This window comes from Marmota monax, unplaced genomic scaffold, assembly GCF_021218885.2.
Source record: "Marmota monax isolate L192 unplaced genomic scaffold, Marmota_monax_Labrador192_F-V1.1 WCK01_AAM20220418_F8-fsc00118, whole genome shotgun sequence".
Taxonomy (NCBI): domain Eukaryota; kingdom Metazoa; phylum Chordata; class Mammalia; order Rodentia; family Sciuridae; genus Marmota; species Marmota monax.
Window position 1 is genome coordinate 3913276 of NW_026695231.1, and position 14672 is coordinate 3927947.

Below are 14672 nucleotides of genomic sequence, written 5' to 3' on the forward strand. Positions count from 1 at the left end.
TGAATCTATACTATGGGTCTTGTTTCAAAAAGGAAACAAATACTTAATGAAACCTTCAACTTGACGCCTGCCTATCAATGAATCTGCATTAGATTACTATACATTCTGCAAATTCAGCTGAGAAGTCACCTTTTTCAAGAAGACTACCCTGAATTAAAAAATGAGAGTTTCCTTTAGAGTGCACCCATACCGTGCTGTGCTGCCTCATCACTGCACTTAGAACCCTGTGTCAAATCACCTCTCGGCTTGTCTATTTCCTCTACAGACTGTATGTTTTACAATGCCTAGCCCACATATACCCTGTTCAATTTTTTATTTCACCTCCTTGCAGAGTGAGTAGCAAGAAGGAACTCAATAGATTTAAATAAGTAACTAATGCAGTAAAAGTTTAATTTTGTCAATTTTATATGAGAGATTTTATTAAGTCATCTTCCAAAGAGGTTGCTTTGCAAATGGGGGCCTGGGAGGGCAAAGGATTGGCTTTGCCAACTGATAAGCTCTAATTTTAACTATATAGAATATTGCAAATCTGTCAAGCCACATTGGAATCAATCATGGACTATTTGAAGAACCACCAAAATAAGTAGCAGGTGCATCAAGGTCATGTACTCTGTGTGTGTGTGTGTGTGTGTGTGTATCACATCTGTCCTGTGTGTGTATGTGTGTGTGTGTGTGTGTGTGTGTATCACATCCTATTTAGCAACTAATAACATAAGAAAGGAATAACAGTAAAAAATAAGAGTAATATCACTAAGTAGGCCAGGCTAAAATGAAAAGTAAAGTCAGAGAGATGCTGCAAGTTTTAAATATCAGATCAATGATTTTTAAAAGCTTTCAAAAGTCAGGCATGGTGGCATACACCTATAATTCCAGCTATTTGGGAGGCTGGGGCAGGAGGATCAGGAGTTCAAGGTCAGCCTAGGTAATGTTGTGAGATCTCATCTCAAAAAATAAAAAATTTAAACAAAACCTTTTTATTTCAACGCTTTTTGTAAGAGAAATACCCTAGAGGAAGATGTTAGAAATGGAAGGAAAAGTACAAATATTGATTACACTGAGATAATCAAAAAGAGCCAAAAATAAATTGAGGAAGGCTCCTCCATTTGTGACAGGACAATTTTTGCAAATAAATAAATAAATAAAAGGGCAAGTGTCACAGTTAATCAGCAGATATTGAGTTGCCAAGCAAGCATAATTAGGGAAAAGACACTCTGCTCAGATATTCCATCCAAACAATTACATTTGTTGTCCTTTGAATTATAATATCTTATATGTATCAAGATTTCACTATGCGCCAAAAATCAACACACTTTCTCCCCTAGCTTTATTAGGGCTCTGCAGACATGCAAATCTTCACAGTGCATGGTTTAGAGCAAAAGAATACATTGCCCAAACCAAGGAACTCTAAAATGTGAAACTTAGAAAAAAAAAGTTTTTATTTACTTTTCCCTTTGTAGGAAACTATTCCATCAAAATAGATGAGGATGGTATAAATCATCTGAAGGGTTCTTGATTGTTTTTCTTTTCTTTATTTTTACATTTGTGAGTTCATTTTTTTAAAACAGAAAATATAGAAGATTGGAGCTGGCACTGCCAGCAGTTTCTGATGGGAGAGAACATATGTTTTCTGTCATACTGGCATCTGACTTCAACAGCCGTGCGGAAGTCAGTTCAAGTCCTTACATCAAAGTTTGCTTGCCATTGTGGGGACGTTGTTAGAAGTTGAAAAAAAGCAATGTCCATTTGAAGCTTGTCTGTGAACTTTGCATGAACTGCTAGGAATAATGTAGTGTGATGACAAGCCAGTTATACCTTCCACTAAATTTGCTGTCTGGAATGAACTGAAATAGTGTTTGGTTTGTGTAATTACGTCCATCTATCTTTATATTCCAGCGGCATATCGCAAATTGAAAATACTAAAAATTGACTGTTGGTTCTGATATTTAATGATTGCCAAAGACAAGACGATGATTTATTGGTTACTTACCGATGTGACACATTTGCATCTTATTAGACGGAGATTACTATTCCTTAAAATGCGGACGAGGCCTGATCATGTCTGATGGATTGATTTGATTTGCAAATGTAATCAAACTAATAAGAGGGAAAAAATGAGCAATAATGCCTTGTTTTTCAACTGGCAATCACTCCCCTGCCAACAAGGCTGATATCCCTGACTAAGCAGCCTTTACACAGTCTTCCTGTCGCCTCAAATAAACAAAGGGATGCTAAGAGCTTGATAAGAGGATAACAAGCCAAGTATGGATGCAACATGGAGCCTGTGCCTCTGAACTGCATTTGCAGAACAAAAGTTAACGACAGAAGTAAGAGGACTTCAACAATCTCAAGAAAAACTACAGCTGCCATCAGCTCCATATGCCCATATTTAAGTCATGGCAAATGAAGAACCTTTTCTTAAAGTAAAAATACCGCTACCTTCCCTAATGTAGGAATGAAGTCTCTGTTCATAAAGAGACTCTGTTTCTGAGGATGCTTAACCATTTAGAATTCAAATAGTTTCAGAACCACCGCACATATATGTATAATTTAAAAATAACATTTAAAAAACCCATTTCAGCATATGTTAGCCCTCAATTTAGTCCAAAAAACCTCACTGATATTCAGAACATAGAACGGAGAGTTGTAGAGAGAAAAATATTGAAATAGTAGGTCAAGGGTCATGGCTCACATTTGACTTGGATCACTCTCAAAATGAATGGTGGAATGAATCTGACCCAACTTTTTATGTACGTATATGAATACACCACAGTGAATCTCACCATTGTGTATGTTCACAGGACACTAACTAAATAAACAAAACAAACTAAGAGTAAATAGCTGAAAGATCAGTAGAGTACAGGGAAGAAAACAGGCAGTGGAGGAGGGAGGGAAAAGAGAAGTACTGGGGACTGAATTAGAGTAAATTATATTCCTTGCTTTTATAATTATGTCAAAATGAATCCTGATATTATGTATAACTAAAAAGAACCAATAAAAAACAAAAAGATCCCATACAATTAAACATGAAAATAAAACATCTCTTTAAGACTCATGAGTGACACAGCATCCTGAATGAGCTGCAAAGTGATGTTGCTGAAAGAAAAATTCAAAAGTATTTTGATAATACATAAACTGTACATCAAAATCATGATGACAGAGACAGCCTCCCAAGTAGAGCAAGTTTAATATAAGGCCCATCCCACGGACGGCTCTCAACATACACTTCTGTTCAGAGCATGAATGCATAGGCATTAGCTTGCTACAAAAATATATCTCATATGGTACTTTTGTTGGGGGACTGAATGTTGCAGATTTAGGAAAATGTCAAGCTGCATTTATAAAGCTTATTACCATATTCAGGTATTTCAAATAGTATCATATGGATGTTGTGACAATAATGATACTACCTGTTCTCAGCCCATATAAAATTTATTCAAGGGCTGGGAGCAGACCTTGTATGTTAAGATAAGTGGAAGAGTGTGTGTTTAGCAGGCATAAGGCCCTGGGCTCAATTCTCAGCACCCCCTACCCTATCACTCAAGCATATTAATGTAGGATGGTCAGACTCAAATTAAATAATAATTCTAATCTAAGTATATAAAATTACCTTGGTAGTTTGGGGTAAAGCTGCATGGCAAATACAGACATGTTACGATCCTTGCTGAGTCTAAGGGGTCAGATAACTGATCTGGTAAATTAAAACCCAAAGATTATTCACAAGTTAATTTTAGCCAAATGTTGAAATTTCAGGATACTACCAGAAACATTTCTTTTTAAAAGATAGCATTAGTGTCTACACAGTAAGTTCAAGATGTTTACAAATCAGTTTTTTTCATCCTTTTCTTATCTGGCTTATCTAGCTGTGTATCAAGATCTTTGGCCAATCTTCTATCCACCAAACTCTTTGGGTTGTTGGCCATGTTTCCCAATCTCAAACCTTAGTCAGGGGTTTGTCTCTATTATATTCTCCTGCTTGGTAGAGAAGAATTCTGATCCATAAAAACAGACTAATAATCATTCAGAAAAGGATGTGATTTGAAACATTCAGATGTAATATTCAGGCTAGATCAAAGAATAACATGGGTTTATTGCTTAGAATTTGAGACATGATAATTTTTAAATATATCAAAATAACTTTTATATATTACTTTAACTATTATTCTACCAAGAAATATATCATTCACTTAATATATATGTATGTATATATAATATATATGTAATATATAATATATATGTAGTATAATAGAGAATAAAGTTAACATATAGCTTGCTACTAATACTATGCATAAAGATGTATACTGTTAGTGAAAATGATAAAAATTTATAGTGCTGAACTGTGAGTTAAATACCTGTTTTAGTCTCAACTTTACCTCTGACTAGCCTCTGGCTTTGGGTATGTCATTCAACTTTCCTGCTCTTAGGTGTCTTTATCCAAAAATGTACAAGTAAAGGCATTTAACATTTTTTAAACACTTAAAATCACACACCAAGATTGCCTATATCAGCTCAAAGAAAAAAAGGCACTATCTTCCATGTAAACTGATAAATTTGAACCAGGGTCTCTAACTCCACTGCCCACTACAGTATAGTGTCTCTTCTTAAAATGCAAAGCTCTAGTACATGATCTCTAAGGTCCACTACCACTTTATCATCTCCGAATTGATTTTTTTGGGGGAAAAGGGATCTTGCTTTGTTATTATTATTCCATATATCTAAAAAGAGTGTCAAAAAGTTTCCTCTAGGCATGCTCCCGAACAAACAAGACCCTTTTACTTCAAAATAACATCCATTCTTAGAAGTAAATCTACAATAATTATTCCATATTTTTCTATAAAAAAGTTAACATGAGAAACTTTACAGTGGAAACAGATAAAAAAGTTAACATGAGAAACTTTACAGTGGAAACAGATAAAAAAGTTAACATTAGAAACTTTATAGTGGAAACAGCCTTTTGGAGCACATTTCTCCTTCAGGTGTATAAATCTATGGGAACACACTCTGCCACTGGGTGCTGTCATGACATAAACAAATCACGATATAAGAGCAGCTTTGTTTTTTTAATTTTTTTCTTCCTTTGGAAAGTGCTGACCACCTTGGGAGGAGCTGGTCTTTCTCTGAACCCCCAGCTGCTCCACCCCCCTTCTTCCCTCTGCAGCCCAGGCCACCATGTGCCCTGCCACAAACGTGCTGACTGGTGGAGGGACTGGCGCTTCAGGTAATTAATCCTTTCCTAATGTAGGTTAAGCAGGTGTGAAGCCTCCCTCACACGGAGAGGAGCTCGCTGCTCTTTGGAGACACCCCTAGAGTGATGGTATTAATTGGGCTCAGATGATTCCCTGAAACTGGACAGGCTCTGCTGCTGACCTGCACATTCAGTTATCAACTTGCTTAATCTAAATCCAGTTGAAGAAACTGGTCTTTTTCCCCTTCTTGATTTTATAATATTATAAACTTGTGGTTAGGACTTCATGCCCATTCTGTCAGTGGGAAATATAATTCTCTGATTAGGAGCAAAGTTATGTGGCTAATGGAGACTGGTTAAATTTTGGGATTAACTAAATTGAACTGATAACAGTGCTCAGAATTAGCAAGGGGTGGAATTTATCCATTATAATTTTCTCTTTAACTAAACTGCATGCACCAGTACTTTTTCATTCATGTAAAAATAATCTGAACTGCACCCTAAGAAATCCAAGGGCACAAGAAAAGATGAAACAAAATTTGAAGTGTTTTTATACTATGTACATTATTCTTTAATCAGGCCAAAGTAAATAAAAAATAAAAGTAGGCTCCTACTTCAGAAAAAAAAAAATCATAGTTTTTTTTTTTTTTTTTTGGTGGGGGGACGGAAAATCTCTTCTTAAAAGAAATATCAAGATATTTATAATAAACAAATAGTGCTCTTATGTCAATTTACCATGCAACATAAACTGCTTAGAAAGTCTTGTCAATTAAAGTGGTTTTGACAATTCTTCTATTGAATTCTTCTAGCTAGTGGAGGTCATTTTTGAAGGTTGAAAATTGGTCTGAATTGGGGTTGAAGCAGCATTACATTAGTAAAATAATATGCCTATGAGGGCATAGTACTGTAGATGTGTCTGACACAGGTATTATCTGAGTTGTAAAATGCCACTCACATAGACAGAATGGGTCACTTTTGATATCAGTATAGCTTTCCTGATAGATTTGTTGAAACTTAAAAGAGATGAAGCTATGGGCTGGGGTTGTGGCTCAGTGGTAGAGCGCTTGCCTAGCATGTGTGAGGCACTGGATTCGATTCTCAGCACCACATAAAATATAAATACAATAAAATATAAATAAGATATCAATAACTAATAAAAATATTTTTAAAAAAAGAGATGAAGTTATTAAAATATACAGTTAGAGAGTAGAGAATGTTGCACAAGAAAGAGGTAAATGAACGGTCAATTCAAACTAATGCCTTGCAGAGGCAATGCAACAGTCTATGAGACCTCAATATTAAAAAAAATTCCTATATTCCTCACACCTTTAATATCTCTCAGGGGCTTATCATGAGTTCAACCGCCTTTCCACATTTCTCCATCCACACCAGCACCATTTCTTTTGACACATCAAAACCACGCTTTGTATCTTGAACCTGGTCTAACAAGGAAACAGGCTGATTCAATTACATAAAAAAACACAGCTGAGGATGATACTCTTTGGGGGAACAAATATACAAAAGAGCACAGTTACCTGAATTTTCTATACTGAGGTTTGTGTTTCAAAATTATTTCTAATTGTCCTGATGGCAATAAGAAAACTCCACTATTTAGAAAACACACACACACACAAACACACACACACAAATTCCTGTTGCTGCCACTGCTAGAGGACACCAACACTTTCAGGTTAATCATTCTAGTTTGTATAAGACGACTGCAATATTTTTCTTCCAAAGCAATTGGGATATTTCCTACCTTCCATAAACTCATTTTGATAGGTACAAACCAGGATTACAAAGTTATTGTCATCTACAAAATACAAAATATTATACCAGAAATTCTGAACTGAAACTTTTCCCAAAAGAAAACCCAGCAGTTAAAATCTTTTTGTTAAAGAAATCACTTGCATGTGTTTAAAAAGTGCTTTTGAATTACTCTGTATTTCATAGAAAACTGTTTCTCTGATGCTTGAAAACTCCAGCTGCCATACAATTTATATCTTTTTCCTCTGCTCTTTGTTTTTCAGCCATTTTCCCTGAATGTCAAAGTCAATTTAGTGCATTTCACTTTGCTGAATAAATCAGAGGCGAAATCCTTGCTAAAAGTGAAAATTTGATTTGCTAAAAGGAGCTTAGGGCAACTATTAATCAATATATCCAGAGTGTCAAAGCCAAGGCTAGGATAGACATGCATTCATTTGGAGATTGGCTGAGGCAGATAAAGTGGGATGCAGGGGAAAAAGTGCAACCAGCCACTGAGGGCAGTGGGACTAGAGTTGGAAAGAGGGTCAAAAAGGAGCAAAGGGAAAAACAAAACACGCCATGCATTGTGTTCTGTGCTGCTACTGAATTCTTCTTTTAGAGGTGAAAGAACTGCTTTAATCACGCACTTAAGCATTTGTGGATTATACTAATTATACCAGCTTTTATATAACAATTTCCCATAAGACCCAAACAGTTTTCTCTCTTTAACTCGCCAAGTTAAGAATGACCCCAAAAGTTAGAGGCAACAGATCCATTAATAAAAAGAGAATATCATAAAAGAAAGAGGAGACCTGTGCCAGGTCTGTAGGATTCCAATGTTTTGGTAATCCTAAAGCAGTAGATTTTAGAGTATTTCAGGCTTCTGAAAGATTGTGCTACATGATGAACTGAATGACTGGACTCATCATGTCACTTTATCATTCAAAAAAAAAAAAAAAAAAGAGGTTAGCAATGACCATGAACTTGCCTGAAGATAATAGCATATTTTAATATATAATACATACAGAAATCTTCAACATTTTAGGAAGGAAACATTGTTATTTTCAAAAGTATTGAGAAAGCTTTCTCTATGTAACTTGACTGAAAAGTTCTGATTTTAACCTTTTCAAAATGAAGTTATAATCAGGTCACTGTCAATTAAAAATTTCAATGGGGGTTCCATACCATTGTTAGGACATTGGTTTTCCTCAGTATGAAATTCAAGTTTCTCTATGATATGGTCCTTGCCTACGCCTCTAGCTCCAGTCATGTCTTCCTTCCATGTTTCCACATGGCTGTCATTATTTGGTTATAGTTCTATATCACCCAGGGTACCCTGAGAGTCTTTGAAGCAGAACCTGTGCTGTATTCTTGTGTGTATCCTTTGTGTACAGTGCCTAACACATAGCTCACTACATGCTTATGTAAGGAGGGAAGGAAATCAAGGAAAGAAGAAGGAAGGCAGACATTGATTCAATGCTAAGAAATAGAGCTAACATTTTCAATATGGTTCAAAGTCATTCACAACTATTCACTTCCACTCCAGTTTACCTATAAGTTTCCATCAAAAACAACACCCAGTGAATCTGACCAGAGTCAGAAACAGTGAGCATCTGATCTTCACAACCAATCATTGAAGGACCTTTTACAGCTATTCACATGAGTAGTTGAACAATGACTGACTCTTTTCATTAAAATTTGTGATCAGGAATGTCTAGGGTAGACTATCAATACATATCTTGATTTTTATTGATTTAAAGATGTGTCATACATTCCCTTTCTATTCACTCCCCTTTAACTTTTCATTTTGCAAATACACAAAATTAAAGAGATAGACTAGATGTTTTACATGAGCCTACACTTATTAGGAAGTCCAAGTAGGTAACCTGGAATAAATGAAAAAGAACACAGTGGAAGTAGATGAGGAGTGGGGAGAAAGACACAAAGAAGATACTGGTAAAAATGTCATGTAAGTTCCATTAAAAGTATCATTTAAGTAACAGTACCAACAGTGTGAGTTAAAGCTCTGACTCTCCAATTTGCTCATCTATGAAATATGGCTAATCAGAAGAAACTTGCCTCCGGAGTTGTTGTGCACATCACATAAAAGGTTATGAATATGTTTTGTAAATGATCAAGAGCTATATAGACGTTAATTGTTTTTATGTTTAAAATTTAACTCCATGGAAAAGAATAAAGATGAATAATTTAGGTCTGAAACTAATGAAGTTGTAAATCATGAAGATTATTATAAATATATGCACACACATATTTGTATATACCTATGCAGATAAAAGATTCAGGGTAGGTACCATGTCACGCACATTTTGAAAATTTCCTATGGTACTAAGTGTAATGTATATTGCAGACACTCAAATACTTCAGGTACAATGGCATGGATATGTATGGATAGCAAATATATTTTTGGATACCTAGTAACTAGCAGAAGTAAAACACTGATGGTTTCCCAGCAAGGGTACCTATTGATATGAAGGGGTGCTTATTTGACCATTCTAATTATATATTTTTTCACAACATGTTTTTTGACTTATTGGTTCTTATTTATATTTCACAGTTTTGACTTTAGAAACTAATAAAACATTCAGTTATTTTGGGTTTGGTCATGCACAATGGACTACATTACTTAGGCTAAAATGATCCCTTCCTCTTCACCTAGAACAGAATGACAATACCCATAAAATGATCCTTCTAGATAAATAAGATTTTCCCTCTTCTCAGTGAAAATTGGTCTTTTCTCTGAATATATTTTAGATTAACTTTTATGAATACTAACTTCCTGGGTCACTTGGTTTTCATTGCAATAAACTGACAATCTGTGCAGTACCTTGGAAACAAAAATGAACACTGAATGCTTTATAGTTAGATCATGGTTTATAATTTGCAAATTAATTATACATAGGAATATAATTTGCATGTGCATTTTTTTTCCTCATTTGATTTTCATAATATAATTAATGGTTAGAACAGTAAGTAACATAAATATTTCTCATCTACAGCTCAGGTTTTCTGATTTTACTTTCAGAATCATTCTACCCTATAGACTCACAGGTATACAACTAAGTATATTAACCATAACTTTCATTTATTTAATAATTGCATATTCTTATAATTGAAATAGTGGTTGAAATAGTCCTCTTAGTTGTCATGGCTTTGGGTCTTACATTTAACTTTTCTCCCTTAACTAGAAGACTCTACTACTTCATAGTTCTGAAATCACTGAGTTCACATAAACAAAAGAAAAAGTAATTCTGAGAAAAAAAGTCTACAATTGCTTTAATTCATTCATAGCAAGGTAGAAATTACAACTACAAATAAATTTAGGGAGCAATTAAAGTTTAGTGCAACAAAATTTTTAAATCAATTAATTAATACACATTTACCAAGTTCCAATCATATAAATTCAAAATAAACTATCAGATGCTACTTTTTTAAAAAAAATATATTTTTTTTTCTTTAGGTATAGATGGACACAATGACTTTATTCTATTTATTTTTATATGGTGCTGAGGATTGAACCCAGTGCCTCACGTGTGCTAGGCAAGTGCTCTACCACTGAGCCACAACCCCAGTCCTACATGCTACTTGCTTATGGTGTGTGATTCATCATTAGTCAACCAAGCCCTGCTTCTTATCCATCAAACGATAATCGCTTGTGAAACACATGGAAATATATTTTGAATTACAAATGGGAATATAATCTTATGGTAATTATTTCTGCCCTATTTCATGTGCTTTTGTACATCCTAACCACTTAATGATGCTACAAGTAGCTTAAGATGGGCATTTTATACACTAATATCTAGCAATATGTATTACTAAAGTGAAACTTTTATAACTTAACTTGGGAAAGAATGTGGTGTTAAAATTTGGCCTCTACATAAAACTTGTTTGAACAATAAGTATAACTCCAAACAGTATCATTAGCAATAATTGTCCAAATATTCTTAGTTATTCTTTTGAAAAACTTATGCCCTAACAGAGAGTTTAATTCATATTCTTTACAGATTTCCATCATTGTAGGCAAGTCTAAATTCTTTTTCTGAGAAAATTATAAAAAAGACAAGCCAATGAGTCATTTTTGATACATTCTCATAACTGCATGTTTTTACAAAAAAGTGTTTCAGGGTAAATGGAAAATATTGGTTCCTATAGTTTAGCTTTCTGTTTCTTACATGAAGAAATATACTTAAAGACTATTTTATAACATCATCTTAATCATGTGGTTTTCTTTTAGAGCTTAATATCTCCTGCCTCCACTTGATATGAAGAAAATTATAGGTTTTTCTTTTCCTGTTTAATGCATCATAATAGGCATTCTTTTAATAATGTGAATAAGAGGTCCCCAAATTTGAGCTAAGTCCTTTTTCATGACTAGGTCACTGTTGAATTTGTCATGTTAAAAATAAATAAGTCAGTCTGAACATTTACTACATTGAAAAAGGAAAAAAAAAATCTAAAACACATCCATTTATTTAACTGTTCAAATACTTTTCTGTTCTTTTAAAGTAAGCTGACAAGATCTGTAAATACACTTAAACCACTTATATAGGTCAGCTAATATGGGTTACACTTTTTTTTTTTAATAAAACACCATCTGACTAAGCACATTTCTGCATTTTGTTAACAAAGTTCCAGCACATAATAATATTTTAATCAACCACCAAGAACAATAATAGATCTGACTGTTGGGCTGATAATCGTCTTATCACATCCTGTGAAACCTAGCTCTAATATTTGACAGAGCCTCCATTACTTGGCAACCCATTCTAAAAAAGGCCAACAATGGGGAGAGAATGAAGTCGAGTGTGCAGTACCTCCGTATCTACATAAAAGAGATTAGAGGCGACAGCGTTCCATTTTACAGCTCAATCATATTGTGTTAGCATGCGCTTATCCGAGCGCGGACGAAATTGAAAGAGAAATAAAAAAGAGTCAGGCAGATAGGAACCAGAAAAGCGAGGCATGAGCAATTTCCAAGGATATAAAAGGATGCTAATGGCGGGGCCCTGTCATTCTTAAAAAGGGCTATTAGGGCACCATCATCTGTTCTTGTGCCCTTATGCTCCTCCAGCTAAAGTCAAGCATTTTCTAAAGCCCTTGTGATCTTTTTTCTTCTATAGATAAAGTACGGTCATGTTTCATAACAACACACTTTCCCATTTATGTGATTTATTAATGTAAGTCAACTAATTCTATTTACTGATAAAAACCCCACTCCATATGTATTTTTCTTCAATGTTTTCTTTTGTTGAATTCTTCACTTTTTCTGTAGCAAAAGCAAGTGTACAAAAGCTCATTCTTAGCAGTCAGAAGGGCTACTGATTTGATCTGAGATGCTAAACTTTAAAGAGAGTATGTGTGTGCATACACAAGCTGAGAGAAGCAGAAAGATAACAAAGACTCAAATTTTAGTTTATTTTTAAAAAAGAGTTTGCTTTCCTTTTAATGTAAGCTTTATAAAAACAATGAGTTGTGGAGTTAAAACTAAGATGGGAAATTTCAGTTCTGACTAGTCTTTAATTCTGACTCTGACCTAACTTATCAAGACTGGTTCATATATCAAGAACATGATTTTACTTGTATCAACGCAGAAATGTGACTTCATTCTTTATGTTCTCTTTGCTTTTACCTCCCTGTCGGTGCTCTACATACCTCTGTGTCGTTTTCTGTTGTCATGAAGCCAGGGTAAACCAGCGTATTTTGAGGGCTGAGCACCCTCTCTACCACCTCAAAACACTGGATGGTACATGCATTAAAAAATTAAAAAGAATTTTGTTTAACTCCTGTTTTGCTAATCCCCTTCTGAAAAGCAAGATATTCCTTGCAATCATTTAAAATACCCTCAGGGTATTACGAAAATCAGAGCTGTGAATCATCACTCCACAGTGACCTCCTCTGGCATTTGCCATGGAAAGAGAATAACATCAGTCCCCACCAACTCTAAGCCTCAGCTTAAGACTGAGCACATAATCGTATAGTAATTGTTTCCACCACTGAAAATAGTGTTGCTCATAGTTATTTAAAGTTACCATCTTTTCAAAAGTCACTAGAGCCCCATTACTTTAATAAGTTCCTTTATAAGCTGACGTTTCTACTTAGATGCACAACCAGACCTGAAAGTTTATCACTGACTTTTCCTTTCCAGAAGGTTTGGAAGAAGTTGTTAACTTTTAGTAGTCTTTACTATAACATGTCTGGATGAAATAAAAATACTGGCTTGAAAAATCCCTTGTTTCAGGGAGACTTGAGCAAAGTTTGCAGAAGTAATATGTAGTCTGGACTCATAGTGACATACCCCTTCATGTTCTTGACACTAACAACAATAATACTATCATCCTAAATATTTTGAAATAGTTTTTTTTCAAATGTAATCAACTTAGAGGCTAAAATATCCTAATTCTATCCCAGGAAGCAATGCTGAATATATGTTTTGAAGGCACTGGATATGTTGATGAACTTGTGCAAGTGTTTTTTTTACTTTTCTGCCTCAAATCTGTCTTTGAAATGATGATAATCATACATGATTCCTGGGTTAGAACAATGGTTTATTTGTGGGAAGGAGGGATAGGCTGGTGTAGTTTTATCCCTGTGAAGACATGTGGCAACGTCTGAGGACATTTTCATTAGGGGTGCCACTGGCATCTAGTGGGTGGAGGCCAAGGATGCCACTAAACATCTTATAATGAACAGGACAACTGCCTACAAAAGAATTATCTAGTCCCAAATATCAATAGTACCAAGGCTGAAAAACCCTGGATTAGAATAATCTTATTATAAATATATATATTTGTAAGTGTGTATATGCATGGGTACATGTATGTAATAATGATATGCTATATATTAATATAAATCATATTGATTATGTGATTATGTGAAATGTCTAAGGATACTTCAACAGATGTTAGTTTTGCTTCTACTATAAAACCCTTCAATAACAATTGCCTTCCAAACAAGTTTTCATGTCCTGTTTTGCAAATTCTGGATATTCCCATTATCAAGGTAACCAAATATTTTAATATCTTTTAGTAAATTTCTCCCTTTTTTCATTTTTGTATGATCGACGTAGTTACAATCCAAATGCACTATCACTCACATTATCAAATTCTTATCTTTCTTATAGATATACTAATGCCTGCATGGGCATTTTCTAAAGAATAGATTCCAGCTCACCTATTTAACTAGTTTTGACTTAATTTGGGGTGCTTTATTAGCAAACAGTGTAAGACAAAGTAGCTGGTATAATACAGAGTGATGTTTAAATTAGTTTACAATTTGCTTGGCCTCATCTAGAACTACACTGAACAAAGCCATTCAGAAATGTCAGCTGTGTTCCTAACCACTGTAACAAATTGTCGCCTGAACGCTGCACACCTAATGACTTCAAATTAGCTTCACTGCGATATCGCCTGACAGTTCGTTACGACTGTTAGCAACATAGCTGGCGTATCATGACCAATAAATTGGTTTCAGTGTGGGCTGGGAAAGGGACTTCCATCAATTTGATTAAAGAAATTACTGTAGCATTCAAAGCATAAAGACAAACTAGTTTAAGGAGACAGAAATAAGTTAACTGTACCAGAAAAACATTGTTCATCATCAAAAACTTGTTTATAAACTATTTGAAGATCAAAGTCCAAACAAATAAAAAATAATTCAAGTAGGATACTGAAATTCTCAAAACTTGTGATCATGTACATGTTTACTGACATTATTGGATAAGACA

The 14672-nt window shown here is 34.6% G+C and overlaps 1 protein-coding gene across 26 annotated transcripts in view; it reads right to left on the reverse strand.

The window, feature by feature from the left end:
• Nucleotides 1–14672, reverse strand: part of Esrrg (estrogen related receptor gamma) — a 601476-nt gene that overhangs the window by 44764 nt on the left and 542040 nt on the right. The window lies entirely within an intron of this gene.